Source organism: Schistocerca cancellata, chromosome 1, assembly GCF_023864275.1.
Source record: "Schistocerca cancellata isolate TAMUIC-IGC-003103 chromosome 1, iqSchCanc2.1, whole genome shotgun sequence".
Lineage (NCBI taxonomy): Eukaryota > Metazoa > Arthropoda > Insecta > Orthoptera > Acrididae > Schistocerca > Schistocerca cancellata.
In genome coordinates this window covers 983,131,715-983,156,245 of record NC_064626.1, presented here as the reverse complement: position 1 = coordinate 983,156,245, position 24,531 = coordinate 983,131,715, and positions in this window count along the sequence as shown.

Below are 24,531 nucleotides of genomic sequence, written 5' to 3'. Positions count from 1 at the left end.
TTCTGCTCTTGGTTCATGTCAGTCTTTAGAGTATATAAATTTTATTGTCAGTGTTTATGTAAACTTCAAGATCCTTCAACTTGTTCTACAGCTTACCCTCGTTATTTGACGCTTTAAAAATAAATATATACGGTTGTATTCTCAAACGGTTTAGTTCACTTTGTCGGCATTGTCGTTGTGCACAGTAACTTACTATATGACTACGAGTGAATTTCTTCTGGCAGTATCAAAGGAATGAGCATTGCACTTGATCGCCTGGCATTAATGCGCCGTATCCTTCAAAAGTGTTGTGAGTAAGCACAAGGATCTACTTGCAACATCGCACACACGTTAGAAGGCTACAACGGTTCAACACTACATAAGTTCTTTCCTGTACAGGGTTGCAGCCAGTCAAGGAATACTTTAGGGAATTGGTTTAAAAATTTATTTCAAAGGCCGAGACAAATCTTTGAAGTTTTCTCCCAGAACAACTTCCGCTATGCCTACGTAACACGAGTTGCATGCCTTCTAGAATCGAGGCACTTCTGTCCACCGACATCAATTAACATGAACCGCCTCCCCTTCCGTTGTCCCCTTCAATTATTTCTTCGACCTCCTAGACTGGCCTAAACCTCGTAACTTCCTCCCTAGATGCGCCCTTTGTATTTCGTAACCCGAAATACATTCACTTTATTTTACTTAATTTTCTATTCTGTGCAACAATTTTGTTCCCTTTCTGTGCCCATGTACGTTTCTCCCGCATCTGTCTGGGCATAATATACACAATGTCAAGACCTCCCTTGCTACAACAGCATGCCATAGAATATTTTCGAGATAGGTTCGCTCTATCACAGCCTACCACAGTTTATGAGCTTTTCCCTCCGTGTGATGCCACACTTACCATGGACGGAAAGATCTTATCGCCGTGTCTGAATTACGTTAGTTAAATGTTAAAATATCTTCTAGGCTATCGATGGTACCCATATATGAAATAATTAATTTTTTATTTAACTGACTCGTGATTTCTGGGTTATTGCAAGAGCAGGCGAGAGATACCAAATAGTAATAATGGCCTGGTAAAGGGGTGTTTACCATAGTTTTTTCTGGTCATAGCTGATATTAATTCAGAAATTCGTAATAATCGACAACATGGCGTTTTCCATTGTAAAGGGGTCGTTTGTGTACGTTTCAACGGTACGTCTCACATGACTGTACCAGGGATGCTGTTATGGCCTCTAGAAGAAGTCGATGTCTATCAACTTGACGCGTCTAAGCAGTGTTCCGAAAACCATGGAGATGAGCACAAATAGGTTAGTTATGAAAGGTAGAGCCCACTGTGAACGGGATATTTTCTTCGAAACCTGTGGCTTTAAATAATTCCCACAGGAATAGCTCTGCCTGATTGTGACCCCAGTTTCTCAGTTCTGAAGACGAATTTTCCTTATTTCTTAGAGTCAGTCTGAGGCACCAGAAGCTCATTTTGTTTGTAGCTTTTCTTGACCGACTAAGGGTCGTCTCCCGTTCCAGTAAACAGCTAGTATCCAGGTATTTTTGGCATCTGTTTCAACGTTTTTCTACCTTGTTCCATTGTGTGAGCTTCATCTATATAAATAAAAATTAATGTCTGTTTGTATATTTGTAGATCTGATTACGCTGAAACTTTGGTGAGATGTTCTTCGTGAGCCTGCTAAGGTTCCTTGCAAAAGATTTAAAATAGAAAAGAAAAGGAGAGAGAGAGTATGACACGTAGTTCAGGAGATCTTTCTTTTGAGTCATCAGTTTTCTGCCTGGTTTGATCTGGCCCACCGCGAGTTTCTCACCTGTGCCAAACTCTTCATTTCAGAGTAGAACTTGCAACCTACGCCCTCAGTTCTTTGTTGGATGTATTCCAATGCCTGTCTTTCTCTATGCAAAGCAGTATGAAACCGAGCGAACATATGATGGCTACTGTAGGGAAGGCGAATGAGACGAATCTCTTTTCTATTTTTTTTTTTTTTGAGTCATCAATGTCAGTGTCCTGACTATTTGATGCCGCCCACCTATTTGCTGGATGTATTCTAATCTCTGTTTCATTCAACAGCTTGTACCCTTTACAGGACCCTCCAGTATCATGGAAGTTGTTCCGTGATGTCTTAACCGAAATCGTATCGTCTCGCCCCATCTGCTTGTCAGTCTTTATCACATATTCCTTTCTTCTATGATTCTGCGCAGAACCTACTCCTTCCTTTCTTTATCAGTCCACGTAATTTTCAATATTTTTCTGTAGCACAACTTCTCAAATGCTTCGATTCTCTTCTGTTCCAGTTTTCCCACAGTCCTTCTTCCACAACCACACAATGCAGTGCTCCAAACGTACTGTCTTAGACATAAAAACTGACCGTCGGCTGGCCGCCACAGAGACAAGTCCGAGTCGTTTACTTAAGGTGGCCAATAAAACTGACCACCCCTGACAACTCTAAGTCCGGCCATCTGTACAATCTGGCAACACTGTAAGATGCGGAAGTGTTTGAACGACGTATTATCTACTTCCGAGTTCATACGCAGGGATTGAGCCCGTGGTCTTACGGTAATAGTTTTGCATTCTAAACTTAGAGTCGCACGTTCGCGTCCAACAGTTTTTCTTTTTTTTTTATCACATTTCGGTCTAAAGTTTTGAGTCTGATTGAACATCGAAGACAATTCGCTTAACATTCTACTCACCCGCAATAACAAGTATTCCAGAAACAATTCTGCAGGACAGCTCGTGGCTGCGTCGCGATCATAACAGCTTACGCTCGGGCGTTTCCTCGCGCTGCAGCGACAACCGGCCACCGGCCAGACGCCACCCGCCGCGTGAAATCCGGCGCCGCCCATGTGAAGGCGACACCACGCTGTCAGTGTATGTATCAATGCCATTTTCGAATTTGAAGTTCTAGTTATCATCTTGCAGTTAAGCATTGGATTTTGCATACTTGAAAATCGTGAACTACAGTTAAGCATTGTAAAATTGAGTCACAAACGGAAAAAGGTGTAACATCCACAACAGAACATTTACTTCGGTACAACAGAGGGGTGAATGTATAGGAGGCAGCTACAAAGATTTGAACTGTGTGTTGGAGTGAGTGCTTTTGGAAAAATACGCCAGAAAAAGATATTCTTGTTTCAACAAAGATCATTCTGGCTTGAATGATCTTCCACATTAAGGAAGTCTCGACTACTGATATATGGGACAGATTACCATTTTACCATCATGCGACATTTGCATTCAACAGGCAAAGTTCAGAAGTCTGGTGTAGGAGTACTGCATGCTCTAATTCGAAACAACAAAAATCAACGGAGTGACTATTATTGAACGTCATCAGGTCGTTCATTGAGCATTCCTATGCAGTACTGTTACTGGTGACGTGTTATGATGCCTTTATCGTTAACTTCCTAAGAAGAAATGAAAGGCTGAGCCCCACCAAAAGACGTAGACTAGAGTAAAGTGTAGTGTTAACATAATATTATACATCTGATAGCACCAAAGTGTTTTGGGCTACGAATTCTGCCCCAAGGGGTGTGTGCAACACAGCTGGAATTTGTTGTCAACAACTGAGACACTTTTCGGTCGCAGTGTAAGAAAGTCGAGCAACAAAACTACATCACCTGTGCTACTGCATGATAACGCACTCTGTCGATTTGAGAAGCAAAACTATCCAGGAGATTGATAGGAAAGTCGTCTCTCAGGTTATTGTATTGATAGGGAAGTCCTCTATCAGGTACTTGTCCCTCTCGTCATATATTCGTATAATTTTACCTTTCCCGCTCTTGATCGATCAACCGTCAAGGCAATTCATTTCTAGACGAAAATACTCTTAAACTACACTCCTTTAATGTCATCGTTAGAACCAGTGGGTTTCTACAGGCGTAGAATTTGCAAACAACTTTAGCATGGTCAGATTGATGTAGATATCGTGAAAGAAAATTCAGCTGCTGATTAATTTCTCTTTGATGATTAATGTTGCGATTAGTAAACTAATGAAAAATGCAATTAAAATATTCACTGTGCTAATACAAATTAAATTCAACTTACTACAGAAACATCACGACGGCAATCTATCTTAATAAAGCATAATGTGTCTGTAAGACGATTGAGCCTATTTTAACACGAATTAGTAGAATATTACCGACTTTTGACTTCGAAAAGATCTGTATTTACTTCATTTCCTGTATCATTCGCAAGTATTATGAAAATGTGGCATTTCATAGATAAAATTATGTATTCACAACAACAAAATATATGTCGGCAGAAAACAAAAGTGGCATTATGAAATTGGCAGTATCGTAAGGTTTCCGCACTGACACTAGGGGTTACTGTAAGTAGCAAGCCGAATTTTGCTCGAGCGTTGTCTTACGATTCCCTTATTCAGTTTGTATCTGCCTGCTTGTAGCTCAGCTACAAAAGAATTAAAAATCTGGCTTTCAGCGAGTCTCGAAAGGCGAACGAAAGCAGCTTGCACCTGGTAGCCAAGCATATTACCTGGGAACTGTTTTTTTCTAAAGTGGGAGACATCCTTTTGTGGTTGAATTGTTGGCAAATGTCAGGCAGACGTGTGGCGTTGGTCTAAGCGTTTCGGTATGTTGAATTTGTACCAATGATTTATCTACAGGTTGTTTCTGTTCCAAATAAAGAGTTGAAGTCTCCCATTAGTATTTTGACGTCAACTTGGTGAAATTTTCTCATAGTATTTTCGAGTGTGTTCCAAAATTTTTCGACATTTTTGGTGTTTTTCTCATATTCGATGTTGGTGGGGGCATGTGCATTGATGAGTGTATATTTTTTACTGGGGCTATGAATGAGCATCGTCATAAGTCGATTGTTGATGGGTGTGATTTCTTTGATAGAGTTGATGATAGATCTGTGTTCGAGAAAAGCAATGCCGAAGATTGGTACGCCTTTCGCTACCTTTTGTTGTATTTTGCTCTTGAAGATGCAATGGTTTCCGTAATGCAAGGTTTCACTGTCAGTGAGTCGTGCTTCGTGAAGGGCAAGGTTGAGAATTTTTTGTTGGTCGATTTCTTTTGTGAGATTATTTAGTATTCGTGCTTGGATCAATGAACCAATGTTTAGTTTTCAAATGCATGTGTTCTGCTTGAAGGGAAATTTACCATAGATCTTCGATATTCTCTGCCGTGCTAACCTGGCCTCCCCAGAATCCGACTGCCGCCTGTCGACAGTTTGCACAGTTCATGTTTGCTTGTGTTTCATTGGTTTGGCCTGGGTGATTCCTGGATCGGACAGGACCAGAGGGTGTTGAAGCCTTTGGAAGCAAATATTTTCAGCCGAGCTCATTGAGCTAACAGACGGTGACCAGAGTAGGGGTGGTTTTCACTCAGACGTGCGTGGATTTTGAGTTCAACGGATTGAGTAGTCGTTGAGGATTGTGTCAGTATTTGGTTCACCCCAAGTATTTGATTTCCTCGGTACCACCCATATGGGGGAGGGTTTCCCCTATCGGCCCCACGGGATTATTACTAATTATTATCATTATGTCATCAGCAAATCCGATATGGTGCATCTTCCCACCACTGAAATAGATGTGCATTGTTCGGCTCAGTATTTCCATCACACAAATATGGGTTATAATTGCGTTACATTGCTGCTAGTAGACATATTTCTCACTTTTTCTTGGGCAGTTGCTACCTGTTACTCCATCATAGGAAATTATGTGCGCAGCATTGTTGCAATACAGACCTTCAAATTATCCGATTTCTGTAATTTCATTTCGATACCAGATCGTTCTAATCGGATCCAGCCAGTCAGGCTTAATGTGGATATCCGAATACGACTCTCATCATTTGATGACTGGGTAAACCACATTCTTAATCGGACGGTTGAATGTAGATCACTTATTTATGACGGGGTCTGAATTTTTAAACACTGTGAAAAATAATAGTACAACGTGCTTATTACTAATATTTCATTTAAACATAAATATATGAACGAACGAGATAACAGTTTATTTACAGGAGCAGAGCCCCATCCATCATAGCAGAGCAGTGCGAGATTGGTTTCAGGGCCAAGAGAGGATGAAGCTGTTGCCGTTTGTTCCACGATCACCGAGCATCAACCAGACAGAGAATATTTGGACAGAGGTAACAATGTCATTGCCATGTGGACATACAAATGCAAGCGACCTTTGGACGAATATACACTCCTGGAAATGGAAAAAAGAACACATTGACACCGGTGTGTCAGACCCACCATACTTGCTCCGGACACTGCGAGAGGGCTGTACAAGCAATGATCACACGCACGGCACAGCGGACACACCAGGAACCGCGGTGTTGACCGTCGAATGGCGCTAGCTGCGCAGCATTTGTGCACCGCCGCCGTCAGTGTCAGCCAGTTTGCCGTGGCATATGGAGCTCCATCGCAGTCTTTAACACTGGTAGCATGCCGCGACAGCGTGGACGTGAACCGTATGTGCAGTTGACGGACTTTGAGCGAGGGCGTATAGTGGGCATGCGGGAGACCGGGTGGACGTACCGCCGAATTGCTCAACACGTGCGGCGTGAGGTCTCCACAGTACATCGATGTTGTCGCCAGTGGTCGGCGGAAGGTGCACGTGCCCGTCGACCTGGGACCGGACCGCAGCGACGCACGGATGCACGCCAAGACCGTAGGATCCTACGCAGTGCCGTAGGGGACCGCACCGCCACTTCCCAGCAAATTAGGGACACTGTTGCTCCTGGGCTATCGGCGAGGACCATTCGCAACCGTCTCCATGAAGCCGGGCTACGGTCCCGCACACCGTTAGGCCGTCTTCCGCTCACGCCCCAACATCGTGCAGCCCGCCTCCAGTGGTGTCGCGACAGGCGTGAATGGAGGGACGAATGGAGACGTTTCGTCTTCAGCGATGAGAGTCGCTTCTGCCTTGGTGCCAATGATGGTCGTATGCGTGTTTGGCGCCGTGCAGGTGAGCGCCACAATCAGGACTGCATACGACCGAGGCACACAGGGCCACACCCGGCATCATGGTGTGGGGAGCGATCTCCTACACTGGCCGTACACCACTTGTGATCGTCGAGGAGACACTGAATAGTGCACGGTACATCCAAACCGTCATCGAACCCATCGTTCTACCATTCCTAGACCGGCAAGGGAACTTGCTGTTCCAACAGGACAATGCACGTCCGCATGTATCCCGTGCCACCCAACGTGCTCTAGAAGGTGTAAGTCAACTACCCTGGCCAGCAAGATCTCCGGATCTGTCCCCCATTGAGCATGTTTGGGACTGGATGAAGCGTCGTCTCACGCGGTCTGCACGTCCAGCACGAACGCTGGTCCAACTGAGGCGCCAGGTGGAAATGGCATGGCAAGCCGTTCCACAGGACTACATCCAGCATCTCTACGTTCGTCTCCATGGGAGAATAGCAGCCTGCATTGCTGCGAAAGGTGGATATACACTGTACTAGTGCCGACATTGTGCATGCTCTGTTGCCTGTGTCTATGTGCCTGTGGTTCTGTCAGTGTGATCATGTGATGTATCTGACCCCAGGAATGTGTCAATAAAGTTTCCCCTTCCTTGGACAATGAATTCACGGTGTTCTTATTTCAATTTCCAGGAGTGTATTTTAATGCGATGGGAAGTTACAAACTGAATTTAAGAATTAAAGATTGAAGGACAGATGTCCAAGGTGTCATGCGCATTAAAGTAGAACAACGGCGTCAGATGAAAATTTGTGCCTGATCAGGTTCGTAACCGGATTCCTAGTATCTTTCCTTTCGGGCATTCCCGAAAGAGCCGCGCATGTGGTATGCGGCAAAGATGGGAATTCGCGTCTGACGAGGAGCGTATGTAGATAGGTGCTGAAAAGAGGCTGGCTGCTGCGTCCCGACAGTGCCCACCGTCGAAGGTTCGAGTCCTCCCTCCGGCATGGGTGTGTGTGTTGTCCATAGCGTAAGTTAGTTTTAGTTAGATTAAGTAGTGTGTAAGCTTAGGGACCGATGACCTAAGCAGCTTGGTCTCCTAAGTTCTTAAAACGAATTTACAAAATTTGAAATCCAAAATACTGCATCTCGGTTCTTACAGTAGTGCAATAGGTGCGAACTGGTTAGCTGTAATTGAAGAGAGAGTCCTACTCGAATTGTGGTTAAAAGCATAATAACTTAAATTGTTAATATATTTCTGAATGAATGTTTGTTATGTATTTTTCCGTCACCCTTTTCACTGTTATAAGTTATGTTCTACAAGGAACGCACGCCACTGGAGGCGGCAATCTGTAATTTATTTTACCTTAATTACTACTTCAATTTTTTTCCACAATTTAAAGGTATATATGGGGGTGCAAACATGGAATACATGGGAATAATGCAGCTGCTCAGTGACAGGTATGGGGGAGGTATTGTGGCCAGGCCTCGGATCTTCGACCCCTGCCCTCTTTGCCTCCGCCTACCTGGTGCTGAAGCTCTTCTAAAACTTTAAAAAAAAAAAGTCGTATATATGCGAATCAGATTGTACTTCATATTTAGTCAAATAACAAATGGTCAGTATACAAGTATGCCGGCCGGAGTGGCCTAGCGGCTCTAGGCGCTACAGTCTGGAACCGCGCGACCGCTACGGTTAAGCAATTCATAGCAGAATTAATGTAATACCCGCATGATGATCTCTGTAGTCATACTGTATCATTAGCAGCCCGCGAATGGAGTACTATGTTCGTTAAATCGGATTACTCAAGCTGAGGTCAAATAAAGAGAAGCGACGACGCCACAAAACTATCTTTACTTAAGTAGGTAGTCAGCGCTAAATTATGTGTGCCACCATTACCGTTACTGTCAGCAAGTTGACAGCATAACACCACCACAACTACTGACAACCTGAGCCATAACATCACGCAGTTGTAATTCGCAGTGATTACAAGTTGCTGATGTTCGTCAAGAGTAGCGGAAAACGCCTCTGAAGTTCCATTTGCATTACGTCTAGAACGGAGAGAATCTTAAATAACAGTAATAGGTCACCCAGCGAAGAGGCCACGTATTGTCTCAAGTTCTGGCAGTTTGATATTAATGCAGTTCCTGATAGTTTCACACTAATGGGTTCTTTTGGCTATCGGAATACCCATATGCGAATTATAAAAGTGTAATTGCTAGAACGCTCAACTACCTTAATGACACCTCATTGTGGATTGAATACGACTCGGAAAGCGACGTTAATTTGACGTTTCCATCCGTCTCCTGACGTCTTACTGAATGAAATCTGAAGTTCACGCACAGTTGTGTTTGTTGCCGCATGGATTCTGTGAAGTTAAATGGCAGCTGGCAGTCATTGTTGAATACGGACATTTGCAAATATCCCCACTGCTTTAGGGTAAATCGTCTTTTTTGCATTTTTTTCCATACCGTAATTAGCACAATAACATAAGGCTGGTTCTGCTGAAGAACTTGATGCCCACAAGTCCTTAAATAAGAATCTCCTAGCGGGAGTAATGCATGAAAGGAGACAGACTGTTGGACGAAAGAATGGACAGCTCCCTGCTTTACGCGTTTCCGATAGCGCCTACGATAAGAATCTTGTGTCATATTATGCTTCACAAACTTAAACTGTTTGTTTTTTTTTTTACTTCATACTAAAATAAAAGTTATGATATGAGAAGAGGAAATGACTGATATGCTTCTCAGGAACTTCAGTTTTTCATGTTTTTTTCCTACTTGATACTAAAACAAGGGCGTTAATATGAGAAGAGGAAAGGAAATATACGCTTCCAAGACATAATATTTCCTTGTGTGCTACTACTGCATACATGAAAGCCCTGCAGTTAATTTTTGTATGTTGGATAAATTTTGATATCACCTCACATTCCTTTGTGAGAAGGTTCCTAATTTCTTGGGACTCAAATAGAGTGGACATTTCATCACTGGTTAATATTCTGATGACTAATGACATAATACCCGTTGCAATTACTCCATGGCACCTGTGAGTAGAGTCTCACGTTGGTTACTATAAGAACACGCAGGCAGTGATATCCGCTCACTCCTGTCAGAGCCAAGGTGATTTCTTTCTGTTTATGGCGAAGCGTCTGCTGCAGTGTCCACGCTCAGCCAACATAAACAAATCGCGGCGGCATTGGGCACTGCTAATCGCTGCACTTGTCGCGAGCCTCGACAACAAGAGCGCACTGTCTCTGCTAACGATAGTATGGAGTTAATACATCTTACTTTACGTAACGTAATATGCAGGTCGTGGGTTGGGTAAAAATTCAGTTTGTGACTTCCCATCGCATTAAAATACTTTACAGTCATATTTGATGCAATATTTATTGTTGGTTGTCTCTCTAATGTTAATAGTATTGATTCAGATTGTGAGTGAACACAAAAACACACACACACACACACACACACACACACACACACACTCACACACACCAACAGTCATTGACTCCAGTGAGGGTGACAACTACTGTGTGTTGGACAATACATGCACCAGTCAGTTCCTCAGTTGGCGTCGAGTGGATGAGATTTTTCAAGTACCTTGCATTGCAAGAATTGTAAGCAGGAGACTGAAAGTAAATGGACTTGTATCTAAAGAGCTGCGACAAAGCAAAGCTTGATCGACTATCAGATAATTGTCCACATGGGTTTTGTGGACGAGTATACTTTTAGTAACCAACCCACCCACGATAATTACGTAAGATTTCTCGAAGGCGTGGGGGCATTGTTTTCATTAAGTCGTCGACAGTGGTTTACTTCCCACCATACGTTTTCTATATTCGTCCAAAGGTCGCTTGCATTTGTAGGTCCACATGGCAATGACATTGTTACCTCTGCCCACATATTCTCTGTCTGGATGATGTTCGGTAATCGTGGAACAAACGGCAACAGCTTCATCCTCTCTTGGCCCTGAAACCAATCTCGCACTGCTCTGCTATGATGGATGGGGCTCTGCTCCTGTAAATAAACTGTTATCTCGTTCGTTCATATATTTATATTTAAATAAAATATTAGTAATAAGCACATTGTTTTATTATTTTTCACAGTGTTTAAGAATTCAGACCCCGTCATAAATAAGTGATCTAGATTCAACCGTCCGATTAAGAATGTGGTTTACCCAGTCTATCAAATGATGAGAGTCGTATTCGGATATCCACATTAAGCCTGACTGGATGGATCCGATTAGAACGATCTGGTATCGAAATGAAATTACAGAAATCGGATAATTTGAAGGTCTGTATTGCAACAATGCTGCGCACATAATTTCCTATGATGGAGTAACAGGTAGCAACTGCCCAAGAAAACGTGAGAAATATGTCTACTAGCAGCAATGTAACGTAATTATAACCCATATTTGTGTGATGGAAATACTGAGTCGAACAATGTACATCTATTTCAGTGGTGGGAAGATGCACCATATCGGATTTGCTGATGACATAATGATAATAATTAGTAATAATCCCGTGGGGCCGATAGGGGAAACCCTCCCCCATATGGGTGGTACCGAGGAAATCAAATACTTGGGGTGAACCAAATACTGACACAACCCTCAACGACTACTCAATCCGTTGAACTCAAAATCCACGCACGTCTGAGTGAAAACCACCCCTACTCTGGTCACCGTCTGTTAGCTCAATGAGCTCGGCTGAAAATATTTGCTTCCAAAGGCTTCAACACCCTCTGGTCCTGTCCGATCCAGGAATCACCCAGGCCAAACCAATGAAACACAAGCAAACATGAACTGTGCAAACTGTCGACAGGTGGCAGTCGGATTCTGGGGAGGCCAGGTTAGCACGGCAGAGAATATCGAAGATCTATGGTAAATTTCCCTACAAGCAGAACACATGCATTTGAAAACTAAACATTGGTTCATTGATCCAAGCACGAATACTAAATAATCTCACAAAAGAAATCGACCAACAAAAAATTCTCATCCTTGCTCTTCACGAAGCACGACTCACTGACAGTGAAACCTTGCATTACGGAAACCATTGCATCTTCAAGAGCAAAATACAACAAAAGGTAGTGAAAGGCGTACCAATCTTCGACATTGCTTTTCTCGAACACAGATCTATCATCAACTCTATCAGAGAAATCACACCCATCAACAATCGACTTATGACGATGCTCATTCATAGCCCCAGTAAAAATTATACACTCATCAATGCACATGCCCCCACCAACATCGAAAATAAGAAAAACACCAAAAATGTCGAAAAATTCTGGAACACACCCGAAAATACTATGAGTAAATTCACCAAGATGACGTTAAAATGCTAATGGCAGACTTCAACTCTTTATTTGGAACAGAAAAAACCTGTAGATAAATCATTGGTACAAATTCAACATACCGAAACGCTTAGACCAACGGCACACGTCTGCCTGACATTTGCCAACAATTCAACCACAAAAGGATGTCTTCCACTTTAGAAAAAAACAGTTCCCAGGTAACATGCTTGGCCACCAGGTGCAAGCTGCTTACGTTCGCCTTTCGAGACTCGCTGAAAGCCAGATTTTTAATTCTTTTGTAGCTGAGCTACAAGCAGGCAGATACAAACTGAATAAGGGAATCGTAAGACAACGCTCGAGCAAAATTCGGCTTGCTACTTACAGTAACCCCTAGTGTCAGTGCGGAAACCTTACGGTACTGCCAATTTCATAATGCCACTTTTGTTTTCTGCCGACATATATTTTGTTGTTGTGAATACATAATTTTATCTATGAAATGCCACATTTTCATAATACTTGCGAATGATACAGGAAATGAAGTAAATACAGATCTTTTCGAAGTCAAAAGTCGGTAATATTCTACTAATTCGTGTTAAAATAGGCTCAATCGTCTTACAGACACATTATGCTTTATTAAGATAGATTGCCGTCGTGATGTTTCTGTAGTAAGTTGAATTTAATTTGTATTAGTACAGTGAATATTTTAATTGCATTTTCCATTAGTTTACTAATCGCAACATTAATCATCAAAGAGAAATTAATCAGTAGTCGAATTTTCTTTCACGATATCTACAACAATCTGACTATGCTAAAGTTGTTTGCAAATTCTATGCCTGTAGAAACCCACTGGTTCTAACGATATCATTAAAGCAGTGTAGTTTTAAGAGTATTTTCGTCTAGAAATGAATTGCCTTGACGGTTGATCGATCAAGAGCGGGAAAGGTAAAATTTTACGATTATATGACGAGAGGGACAAGTGCTTCAGAGAGGACTTCCCTATCAATACAAGAACCTGAGAGACGACTTTCCTATCAATATCCGGGATAGTTTTGTTTCTCAAATCAACAGAGTGCGTTATCATGCAGTAGCAAAGGTGATGTAGTTTTGTTGCTGGACTTTCTTACACTGCGACCGAAAGGTGGCTCAGTTGTTGACAACAAATTCCAGCTGTGTTGCACACACCCCTTGGGGCAGAATTCGTAGCCCAAAACACACTTTTGGTGCTATCAGATGTATAATATTATGTTCACACTACAATTTACTCTAGTCTACATCTTTTAGTGGGGCTCAGCCTTTCATTTCTTCTTAGGAAGTTAACGATAAAGGCATCATAACACGTCACCAGTAACAGTACTGCATAGGAATGCTCAATGAGCGACCTGATGACGTTCAATAATAGTCACTCCGTTGATTTTTGTTGTTTCGAATTAGAGCATGCAGTACTCCTACACCAGACTTCTGAACTTTGCCTGTTGAATGCAAATGTCGCATGATGGTAAAATGGTAATCTGTCACATATATCAGTAGTCGAGACTTCCTTAATGTGGACGATCATTCATGCCAGAACGATCTTTATTGAAACAAGAATATCTTTTTCTGGCGTATTTTTCCCAAAAGCACTTACTCCAACACACAGTTCAAATCTTTGTAGCTGCCTCCTATACATTCACCCCTCTGTTGTACCGAAGTAAATGTTCTGTTGCGGATGTTACACCTTTTTCCACTTGTGACTCAATTTTACAATGCTTAACTGTAGTTCACGATTTTCAAGTATGCAAAATCCAATGCTTAACTGCAAGATGATAACTAGAACTTCAAATTCGAAAATGGCATTGATACATACACTGACAGCGTGGCGCCGCCTTCATATGGGCGGCGCCGGATTTCAGGTGGCGGGTGGCGTCTGGCCGGTGGCCGGTAGCCGCTGCAGCGTGAGGATACCCCCGAGCGTAAGCTGTTATGATCGCGACGCAGCCACGAGCTGTCCTGCGGAATTGTTTCTGGAATACTTGTTATTGCGGGCGGGTAGAATGTTAAGAGAATTGTCTTCGATGTTCAATCAGACTCAAAACTTTAGACCGGAATGTGGTAAAAGAAAAATAGAAAAAAAGCAGTTGGACGCGAACATGCGTCTGTAAGTTTTGATTGCAAGACGATTACCGCAAGACCATGGGCTCACTCCATGAGAGATGTCAGGGGCCGTCAGTTTTATTGGCCACCTTAAGTAAACGACTAGAACTTAGTCTTTGTGGCGGCCGGCCGGCGGTCAGTTTTTATGTCTAAGACTGTACATTCTCAAAAATGTCTTCCTCAAATTAAGGCCTTCGTTCGATAATAGTTAACTTCTATCGGGATGAATGCCCTTTTCGCCAGTGCTAGTCTGCTTTTGATGTCTTCCGTGATCCGTCCGTCATTGGTTACTTTCCTATCTAGATAGCTGAATCCCTCAACTTCATTTGCTTTGTGACCGTCAATCCTGATGGTAAGTTTCTCGCTGTTCTCATTTCTGCTACATGTCATTACTTTTTTCGATTTACTCTCTGTCCATTACTCTGTACTCATTAGACTGTTTATCCCATTCAGCAAATCCCGTAATTCTTCTTCACGTTCACACAAGATAGCATTCTCATAAAAGAATCTTATCATTGATATCCTTTCACCTTGAATTTTAATCCCACTCCTGTACCCTTATTTTATTTCCATCATTGCTGCTTCAATGTAGAGATTGAACAGTAGGGACGAAAAATTATTCTTGTGCGAAACATGGATGCATGAGACTGCATGTGCGATAATTCTCGCACTTGTCAACTCTTTCAGTCTTCGGAATTTTGTGGATGATATTTTTCCGAAACTGAGATAGAATGTCGCCAGACGTGAGAAGGTGATTTGTTGCCACTTCCCCCATGATTTTAGTAATTCTGATGGAATATTATCTATCCCTTCGGCCTTATTAGATCTTAAGTCCACCCAAAGCTCTGTTAAATCCTGATTCTAATACTGTATATCCGATGTCTTCTGAGTCGACTCCTGCTTCTTCTTCTTTCACATCATACATATCTTCCCCATCATAGAGGCCTTCAATGTATTCTTTCCGCATATCCACTCTCTCTGCTCTGTATTTAACAGTGGAATTTCCATTGCACTCTTAATTTTACCACCCTTTCTTTTAATTTCACGGAAAGTTGTTTTGACTTTCGTATATGTTGAGTCAGTCCTTCCGACAATCATTTCTTTTTCGATTTCTTCACATTCTTCATCCAGTCACTTCCTCTTAGCTTCCCTGAACATCATATTTATTTCATTCCTCAACGACATGTATTTCTATATTACTGAATTTCTCTGAACATTTCTGCGCTTCCTCCTTTCATCGATCAGCTGAAGTATTTCTTTTTTCACCCTTATTTTCTTCGCAGCTACCTTCTTTGTACCTGCGTTTTTCGTACTAACTTCTGTGATTTATAGTTTTAGAGATATCCATTCCTCTTCGACTGTACAGCCTACTGAGCTATTATTCACCGCTGTATCTATAGCCTTAGAGAATTTCAAGCGTATCTCGTCATTGCTAATATTTTTGCATCCAACGTCTTTGGATATCAATTCTTCTTGACTTATATCTTAAACTTCAGCCTACTCTTCACCAGTACCACATTGTGATCTGAGTCTATATCTGATCCTGGGTGCGCCTTACAATCCATTATCTGATTTCGGAATCTCTATCTGACCACAATGTAAGCTAACTTAAATCTTCCCGTATCTCCTGGCCTTCCAGGTATTTCACTGACGACTACTATATCTGGATTAAGTCTTTGCATTTCCCTTTTCAACTTTTATAGCTTCCCTACCACGTTCAAGCTTCTGAAATTCAAAGTCCCATCTAGTAGAACGTTATGCTTTCGTTGGTTATTCAATCCTTTTCTTGCGGTCATCTGCTCATAGGCAGTCCTCTCTCGGAGATCCGAATAGGGGACTATTCCGGAATCTTTTGCCAATGAAGAGATCATCATGACATTTTTCGATTGCAGGCCACATGTCCTGTGGATACACACTAATTGTTTATAATAAAGTGGCTTCCATTGCCTTCTGCATCCTGATGCCATTGATCATTGCTGATTCTTCCGCTTTTATGGGCGGTTTCTCATCCTAAGAACAAGAGAGTCCCCTGAGCCTCTGTCCGCTCCTCCACCTTCTTTGACAAGGCTGTTGGCAGCCTGAGGATAACTTCTTATGCCGGAAAACTTCGGCCACCAATGCTGATTACTAATCAAATTTAAGCAGGGGTGGTTTCGAACCCGGGATTTTGATTACTAATCAGGGACGCAAACCTTATTTTTTTATTTTGTTAGTTGATGTTCATTACGTTTAGTTGGGGTAGACGTTACATGGCAGCTGTTTGAGTTCGTCAATGATCCTTCCACTCAGTTTTTTTTTTTATCATAGAGGCAGCCAGCCCTCTGACCGAACACGATGAGCTACTGTATCGGCGCCCCTACACCACAGGTGCACTCACTGGTGAATCTCAGTAGGTATGATGTCATAAAGAATGAGATGCCACCGCGCGAAAAGAACCAGTTTTACGCATCCAAGTCTTGGGAATGAGAGAACTTTGGGACTGGCAACACATTGTACATAATTTCAAAATTTCAAACGCTTGCGAAAATATTTCTCGCTGACATCCCCACAAAATTATGATAGGGAATAAGGTTATCACTTACAACATTTTGGCTGTACACATCCTCAAACTGCCGCATTAGGCACCGCGCGTTAATACCTTACTTCGTTACTACTAACTCTATTCGCAACATATTTTGAGTACAGTATCCACATGTATCACTAAATGAAGCGGCAAATTTACATCACTGAAGGACACATTGTTCAGGAAGTATGATCTCATAGACATTGAGATGCATGAGACATTGCCGCGTCAGCCATGGAGTTTTGCATTTTACAAGTAAAGCTTTTCGCAAAATATTGCGCAACCGTATTAAAAAGTGTATAAAACAACGGGCGGGTTTCTATGAACCGCTGTGTTAAAATAATTCTCGGAAATAGGAAATGGGAAACTTGATTTATGGGACATGCCGCCTCACGTGTTGATATTAAAACATGGCGTGCCTCTCATTCTTCTCAGAAATATCAATCCACCACGACTTTGCGACGGTAGCAGATTTCCAGTGAAATAGATGATGAACAATATCATCGAAGCCAAAATGTTAAAATGAAACTTTAAAGAAGAAGATGTACTCTTAGCACGCATACCAATGACTCCAACAGAAATACCATTCGTATTCAAACGCCTGCAGTTTACGGTGCGACTGGTATCACTTGTATGTTGTTTGCTCACACGTCGGAAAACCGTCTAAGCCGGCCGTGTAGCCGAGCGGTTCTAGACGCTTCAGTCCGGAACCGCGCGACTTCTACGGTCGCAGGTTCGAATCCTGCCTCGGGCATGGATGTGTGTGATGTCCTCAGGTTGGTTAGGTTTAAGTAGTTCTACGTTCTAGGGGACTGATGACCTCAGATGTTAAGTCCCATAGTGCTCAGAGCCATTTGAACCAAAACCGTCTAACTTATTGGCGCACTCAACAAATGTAAAAACCGAAAATGTTGTGTATCCAAAAACACACCAATAAACAGATTATCATACGTATGCGGGGTACAACTAGTTATTAATACTCGTATATTTGTCGATCTCTACCTAAAATACCGTTGTCGCTGTTGGTTTGTTGTCGATTCTCATGAGAAAAACAGTATCGCTAAACTGTTCACACTAACACACTTTCCGTCCTAACTTCCTATTCATTAGGAATCCTGCTCCCACCATACAATTTTCTGCTACTGTTGATATTACCTTCTACTCATCTGTCGAGAAATCCTCGTATTATTCCCATTTCACTTCAGAGACCACCACTATATCTAGATCGGGCCATAGCAGTTCATTTTTCAGGTTTTATAGCTTCCCTAACATGTAACTTCCGACATTACATGCTCCGACTACTAGAACTTTATCCTTTCGTTTGTTAAGGAATCACCTCCCCCTTGACACGCTAGTTCGACGTACTCTTGAGTCCTGGTGTAATGTATGGGATCCGTAACAGGTCGGTGAGATCGAAGCAGTTCAGAGGCCGGCTGTTAGATTTGTTACTGGTAGATGTGAACATACGCAAGTGTTAAGATATGATTCCGGAACTGAAATGGGAATCCCTGAAGAGAAGACAGCGTTATTTTCGAGGAACAATACCGAGAAAATTTAGAGAATCGGCATTTCAAGTTGATGCAGAATGGATCTACAGCTTCCAACAAAAAAATGCGCATAAGGGCCCGGAAGATAAGATACAAGTAATCAGGGCTCATCCTGAGGCATATAGACGTCGTTTTCTCTTGCCTTATTTGGGGGGTTGGAATAGGAAAGGATGTGACCAGTAGTGATACAGGGCACCTCCCCCATCTGCCGTACTGTGGTTTTCGGAGTATCTCAGTAGATGTAGATGTAGATGCTGCTGCTGCGTGATAAACAGAAAAAAGTCATGCATAGTAGCTGACACCAGTCCTATGTGATGACTACGCCTGCAGTGTAGAGTCACAGAAAATCAAACGTATAGTAGATTTGAACGTAGAGCTCAGCCATATGTGAAAAATAAAATCTGCATTCGAGGTGTGTCACCATTTCTACAAACCTCTGATTGCTTAAAAGACAAAAAATACCATAGTGATATTAACATCTTTTTTAATTTGTATTTGTCTTTTTTCGGTTGGTGTTTTGAATATAATTCCGGTTTCGTTTATGCAGTAGTCGTCCTCAGACCTACGACAGGAGTTAAAAAAGTATTTTACTAACTACTACGGTTTATTACGAGACTAAAAAATGAGAGAAGTTATAACAGAAGCACGGTATACCTCTCATTCTGCAGCACTGTATCTAGTCAAAACATGTAAAACCAACAGGAGTCAAAATTGCTATGCACGCTTCAACGATGTTTTAAGAAATCTTGCATTCTTTTGTACAACTGTGAATATATTAAAGAACTGTACTCTTAAACGAACTTTCAGCCAATTACTGTGCATAATTGTCTGTACGTTCCGCACGCATCAACGATCTCTAAGATATATTTAAATCCTTTATATAACTTGTTGAAGCATGTGTGGGAGCTATGATTTGTGTTATTTTTACATTTTTTTACTCGTTGCAATAGAGCAGAATGAGAGGTATATCGTTTTTTGTTATAACTTCTGTGATTGTTTTAATCTTGTAATGTAGTAATTAGTAAGATACTTTGTTTCACTTCTATTGAGGATTCTGAAGATGACTATTGCATAGCCTGTAGCAACATAATCGATTGTGAGTAGTTTATACAGTGTAATTTATTATGTGAAGTATAAAGTGTTTACTCTTTACTGCTTAATGTCTTTGCATTACTGTAAGGAAGTGGAATTTAGCGCCATATGTTTTGCAGAATTACAACTGTGTGCTTAAATAATGGAATTTTATTAAATATGTTTGTTTATGTATGAAGAACTGTAACGTAAAAAACTGGTTCATACTTAGGGACTTTGTATTATAAAATGTAAAAGACATAATGATTCCCCTCCGCTATAGAAATGGTGTGGCGAGAGCTAAAAGGTGGAACTGGCGCTCAGGCTGAGAGGGAAGCGAGAGGGCACTGGAGGAGTCAGTAGCCAGCAGCCGACCAGTCAATAGCGCAGCTGCCGAGCGAGGCATCCAGTATCTAATTTGAGATGGAATGACCTCGGGTGTAATTGTGACTATAAAATGGTACTCTCGCATTGGAAATGGCTCTAACAATGATAGTCACGTCGTCAAAAAGAACTAAATAGAGCATATTACTGCCAAATGAGAGACCAGGTAGCCGCCAACGTGCTCGTCACCACTATTGCGCCAGCAATTCATCAGATTGGAGAGGTTTGAACTGTATAACAGTGTGAACCAGAGTGTTTGTGTGATTTAATTTGCAATAATAATTCAAATATTGCTGAACTTTGTATTCGAATCATGAATTTACTCCTTTCATGGTACCTAACAGGGTCCTCTCGTCAAAATTACTAGACACTGGGTATTCAGGGTGTGAAAACTGATAATATTTTGTGTTACTTGCTTATGCCTAATTTCTGAATGCAAAAATATATAAATGTGGGTAGTCAGATTAATGATTTCATTGAAATCAAGGGAGACACTTAATGATGAATTTATAAAAATCTCCACTGTGTTTTGATTTGCTTCTATCTAACAAATATCAGTGTTTTAATGTTCAGTGGAATAAAAGTTGTCAGTGAAAATCACTTGCTTCCCAAGTGGTGTTATAAAGCAATTGGTTTTGATCCTATTTGAAGTTGAACTTTTACCTGAAGTCATTTCTGAATTTGTAGAAAGTATTGTCAGCGCAAACACTGTTAAAACTTTGCAAGATAAATGATCTTAATTGGGGCAGTTATTCAGCTTTTTTATCATGCAAAATATTCCTGAAAAGAGCGTATAGTTTGCTTATATAAAGAAGGGATGGTTTGTGGGACCCCCATTTCATTCTCAACTGAATAGTTGATTTCTAGCTGAAGGAACTAGAAGTGATTATTTAAAAGAGTATATATAAAAGGTATGTGCACAGTGTTGTCTTACTGCATTTGTGATGTGTATATATGTGTTAGTCAAACTTCTTACAAGATGCCACTTAGTCTTGCGTATGCCCTAGGGAACAGTTCATGTGTCAAATTAGTGAATGGCTGAAGTAATGATTGTAATTAACAGAGATAAAAATCTTTTCCATTTTATTGATTACTAAACTATACTGTCGATAATTACTGCTACTTACTGTGCAGTTCGTCTGCTTGTAATAGGTGTTCATTGGACTTTTCTGAGAAAGAATCTATGAAAGTCACTTTTGCAAGAGTATATGCCAATACATTGAAAATAATGTTTTTACTTTATTATGCCTAATGAGGCTAGCGGCCGTTTTATTATTTCATCTATATTAGATCTGTTACTGTAATTTCTTACAAAATTTGGGTCTTTCTGTTGCCTACCAACTGCTATCCTTACGAATTTCATGTTCGACACCCTCCTTCGGTTAGGTAACACACGGTCAAATCCAAAAAATCTTGCCACAGGGTAACATTTACTGCAAGTTTAAACCAATTTTGGTAATCATTAATACACGGTAGTGTTATAATCCGAAACCGCTAATTCTATTTAAAAAGCCTAGCAGTCAAGACAATTAAATAATAATTATTTTCACCATGATCGCCCTCCAGATTTTCATTTTGTGTCAAATTCTGTCCATTTAATATCTGTACACATACTGCAAATGACATCACGAAATCCGAGGCTACTCCCAAGGAAATTGGATCAATCTGAACTCGACAAGACACATAAAATCATAAATTTTTAAAATAGGTATTATGAGAACAATAATGATGAGTGACTCGTCTGTTCATTTCTGATATGCTTGATATCAGATGAAAACTCACACCTTTCAGTCTTCATCGGTGTCCACTTATTGCCGACGTAGATAAAGCGCTTTTTTTCCTTCTCAACTGGATACCGTTTGTGGCTAGCAAGAACGACGAAATTTTCTTTAGGCCAGTCATTCTTGGCTTCAGAGTATCTTGAAAGTTTCACCGGCATGTTGTTTCAACATCATGCCTCAGAGCGCTGACGTATAAGAATGAAAGAGTGTCGCAGGAAAATTTACGTAAGTAATGGATGACAATACTGATAACTGGATGCTGTATAAGAGTCACTACTAAGAGAGATACTGTTCAGGATTTTAGGATGAAGTCAGTGCTTCTGTTTCAACGTTAGCATGAAATAATGCGAGGTTCAAGTAGCGTGTGCACCAGTACTTGGCATTTTGACTGTTGTAGACTGATGGCTGTACTTCAAAATCGTTACATCATGCGGCGAGAAATCTAGAGACATCCACAACACTTTCCATTAAGCTCGCTGATGTTTAACAGTGGACTGTTACATAATTTCTCGCTGTTTGCAATATGATAATTGTCGCTGAAATAGATCGTACCATGATTTTGAGAAACATTCTCTAGCCATAGAGAAGTGCCTGAGCAATTGGGAGTCATACTGGACTAATATTCAGCTTGTAAAGTACGTGCCGTTGTACAGAACTGTATCTATTGATGTACGTGAATTAGAGGGTTTTAGGCGGATTCGAAATCAGTCCAATAAATTGATAATATCAATATCAAATGCAGTCTGACAAACTTAATTATACGTCAAACAAATAATACTTCCTGATAATCAATAAATTATCACCCTAATAGACAGAAAGTCAAAAGTGCTAATGCAGTGCAATATCGTATCCCAAAGCAAAAAATTTGCAATAAAAGAAACAAAACTTGGTTTATGTCGCTAAAGGCCACTCTCTTCCCATGATAGTTTACGGCTGTAGATCGCAAATGTCTTTGATTTTAAGCTACAGGAAGATGTTTAATAAGTGTTAAATTATACACGCCGCGCGGGATAGCCACGTGGGTTTGGGGGTCTTGTCACGGTCCGCGCGGCTCCCCCCCCCCGTCGAAGGTTCGAGTCCTCCATCGGGCATGGGTGTGGGTGTCGTCCTTATCGTAAGCTAGTTTTAGCCAGATTAAATAGTGTGTAAGCTTAGGGACCGATGATCTCAGCAGTTTGGTCCCATGAGACCTTACCACAAAAGAAATTATTCACGGAATACTTCAGACCTTATTCCATGGCATTTTAATTTATTCCCCGAGAAAATCTATGTTTTGCTATCGAAGAGACTGCTGTCATCGTAACTAAATCCATTGGATACAAAGAAGGCATTTCCTCCCAATGGATTTGGGTCACTTAATGAGATTGCTTCCTGCCCTCTAGCGTAGGGCGCGGATAAGCCAGAAACTACAAAAAATTTTCGTCGTGCAGGCGCACAAGTTTCACTTCTGCTCCTAATATTTCGGCTGTATGCCGTATAGCGATCTTCAGTGTAAGCCGAGGTGACTGACGCTTTAGCACTGCTCCGTCATTTTAAACCCGCGGTCCGCAATACTGCGCGTGCAGCCACAGATACACGGGGCGAATCAGACGCTGATCGTCTGCAAACAGTTACAACATATGCATGAAATCAGGTGGGACTGATGACCTCGCTGTTTGATCCCCTCCCGCCAAATCAACCAACCAACCATGAAATTAGATCTATAGCTACACGGTCGATCCACAGGGTGATATCGATATATCACTGCGAGCTGCACCTTCGCGATGTCTTCGTGAGTTTACCTATAAAGTGCCTCGTTTCTTGATTTGTCCAAGCTGAAGCCGCTATCTCTATTATGTACATTCGTTGCCAACCGAATTTTAATTGGTTCTGTCACTGCTGAGTCCCGGAAAGAAGAAGCCGAGGTTAAAGTTTTGACGTTATCGTACCCCATAGAGCGCCCAGTGTCAGTACAGTGATCTGCCACAGCCGATTTATTAAATAGTAAGAGTCTGGTGTACCTGCGGTGCTCTGTGCGTCTCTCATGGACTGTACGTATCGTCTGTCCAATGTATGAATGGCCACAGGCACAGGTTTCCGAAGCACCAAACCTCTTTAACCCAAATCAGCGGTGCTGCTGCTTTTGCTGGAGGGGAAAAACTCACTTTCACTTTGTGTTTGCTGAGGATCCGTACTACTTTTGGCGACAGGCTTTCCACGTATGGCAGCGAAGCCATCGATTTAAAACTTTCCGTGTCTTCTTCTGCATTCCTTATGCCCAATGTTGGTTTTAGTTGTTGTGCATTAAGTATTTGCTGTGAAGAGTACCCATAGGCTTCAAAACCCTTCTCCAATGTACATGCTCGGAGGAACCGCACTACTTAGTTTCAATCTTCGCACAACTTCTGCGACAAAGGAAGGCATTCAGGAGCGAAGCAGTCTTACTTACCACCTGCTTGGTGGCGTTTTTATTAATCTTCTGGTATGTGCTGTTATTCAGTAAACTGTTACTTTTATCATGATAGTCATCACGGGACTTAAAAACAGTGGCATTGCCTTTATAAGCTGGAAGAACACCGTGTCGGTATCTTTGGGAAGCTTATGTAGTGCAGCCCTGTGTGCCACAGATATGGTGCTCCTTTGTGGGCAAGCCTTCATAAGTGCTCGAAAAGCTTTGCGTCTTATTTCTTCTACACCTACACCTACATGGGTACTCTGCAAATAACAGTTAAGTGTCTGGCAGAGGGTTCATCGAACCACCTTCACAATTCTATATTATTCCAACTTCGTATCGCGTGAAAAAACGAACACATATAACTTCCCGTACGAGCTCTGATTTCCCTTATTTTATGATAATGATCGTTTCTTCCTGTGTAGGTCGGTGTCAGCAAAATATTTTCGCATTCGGAGGAGAAAGTT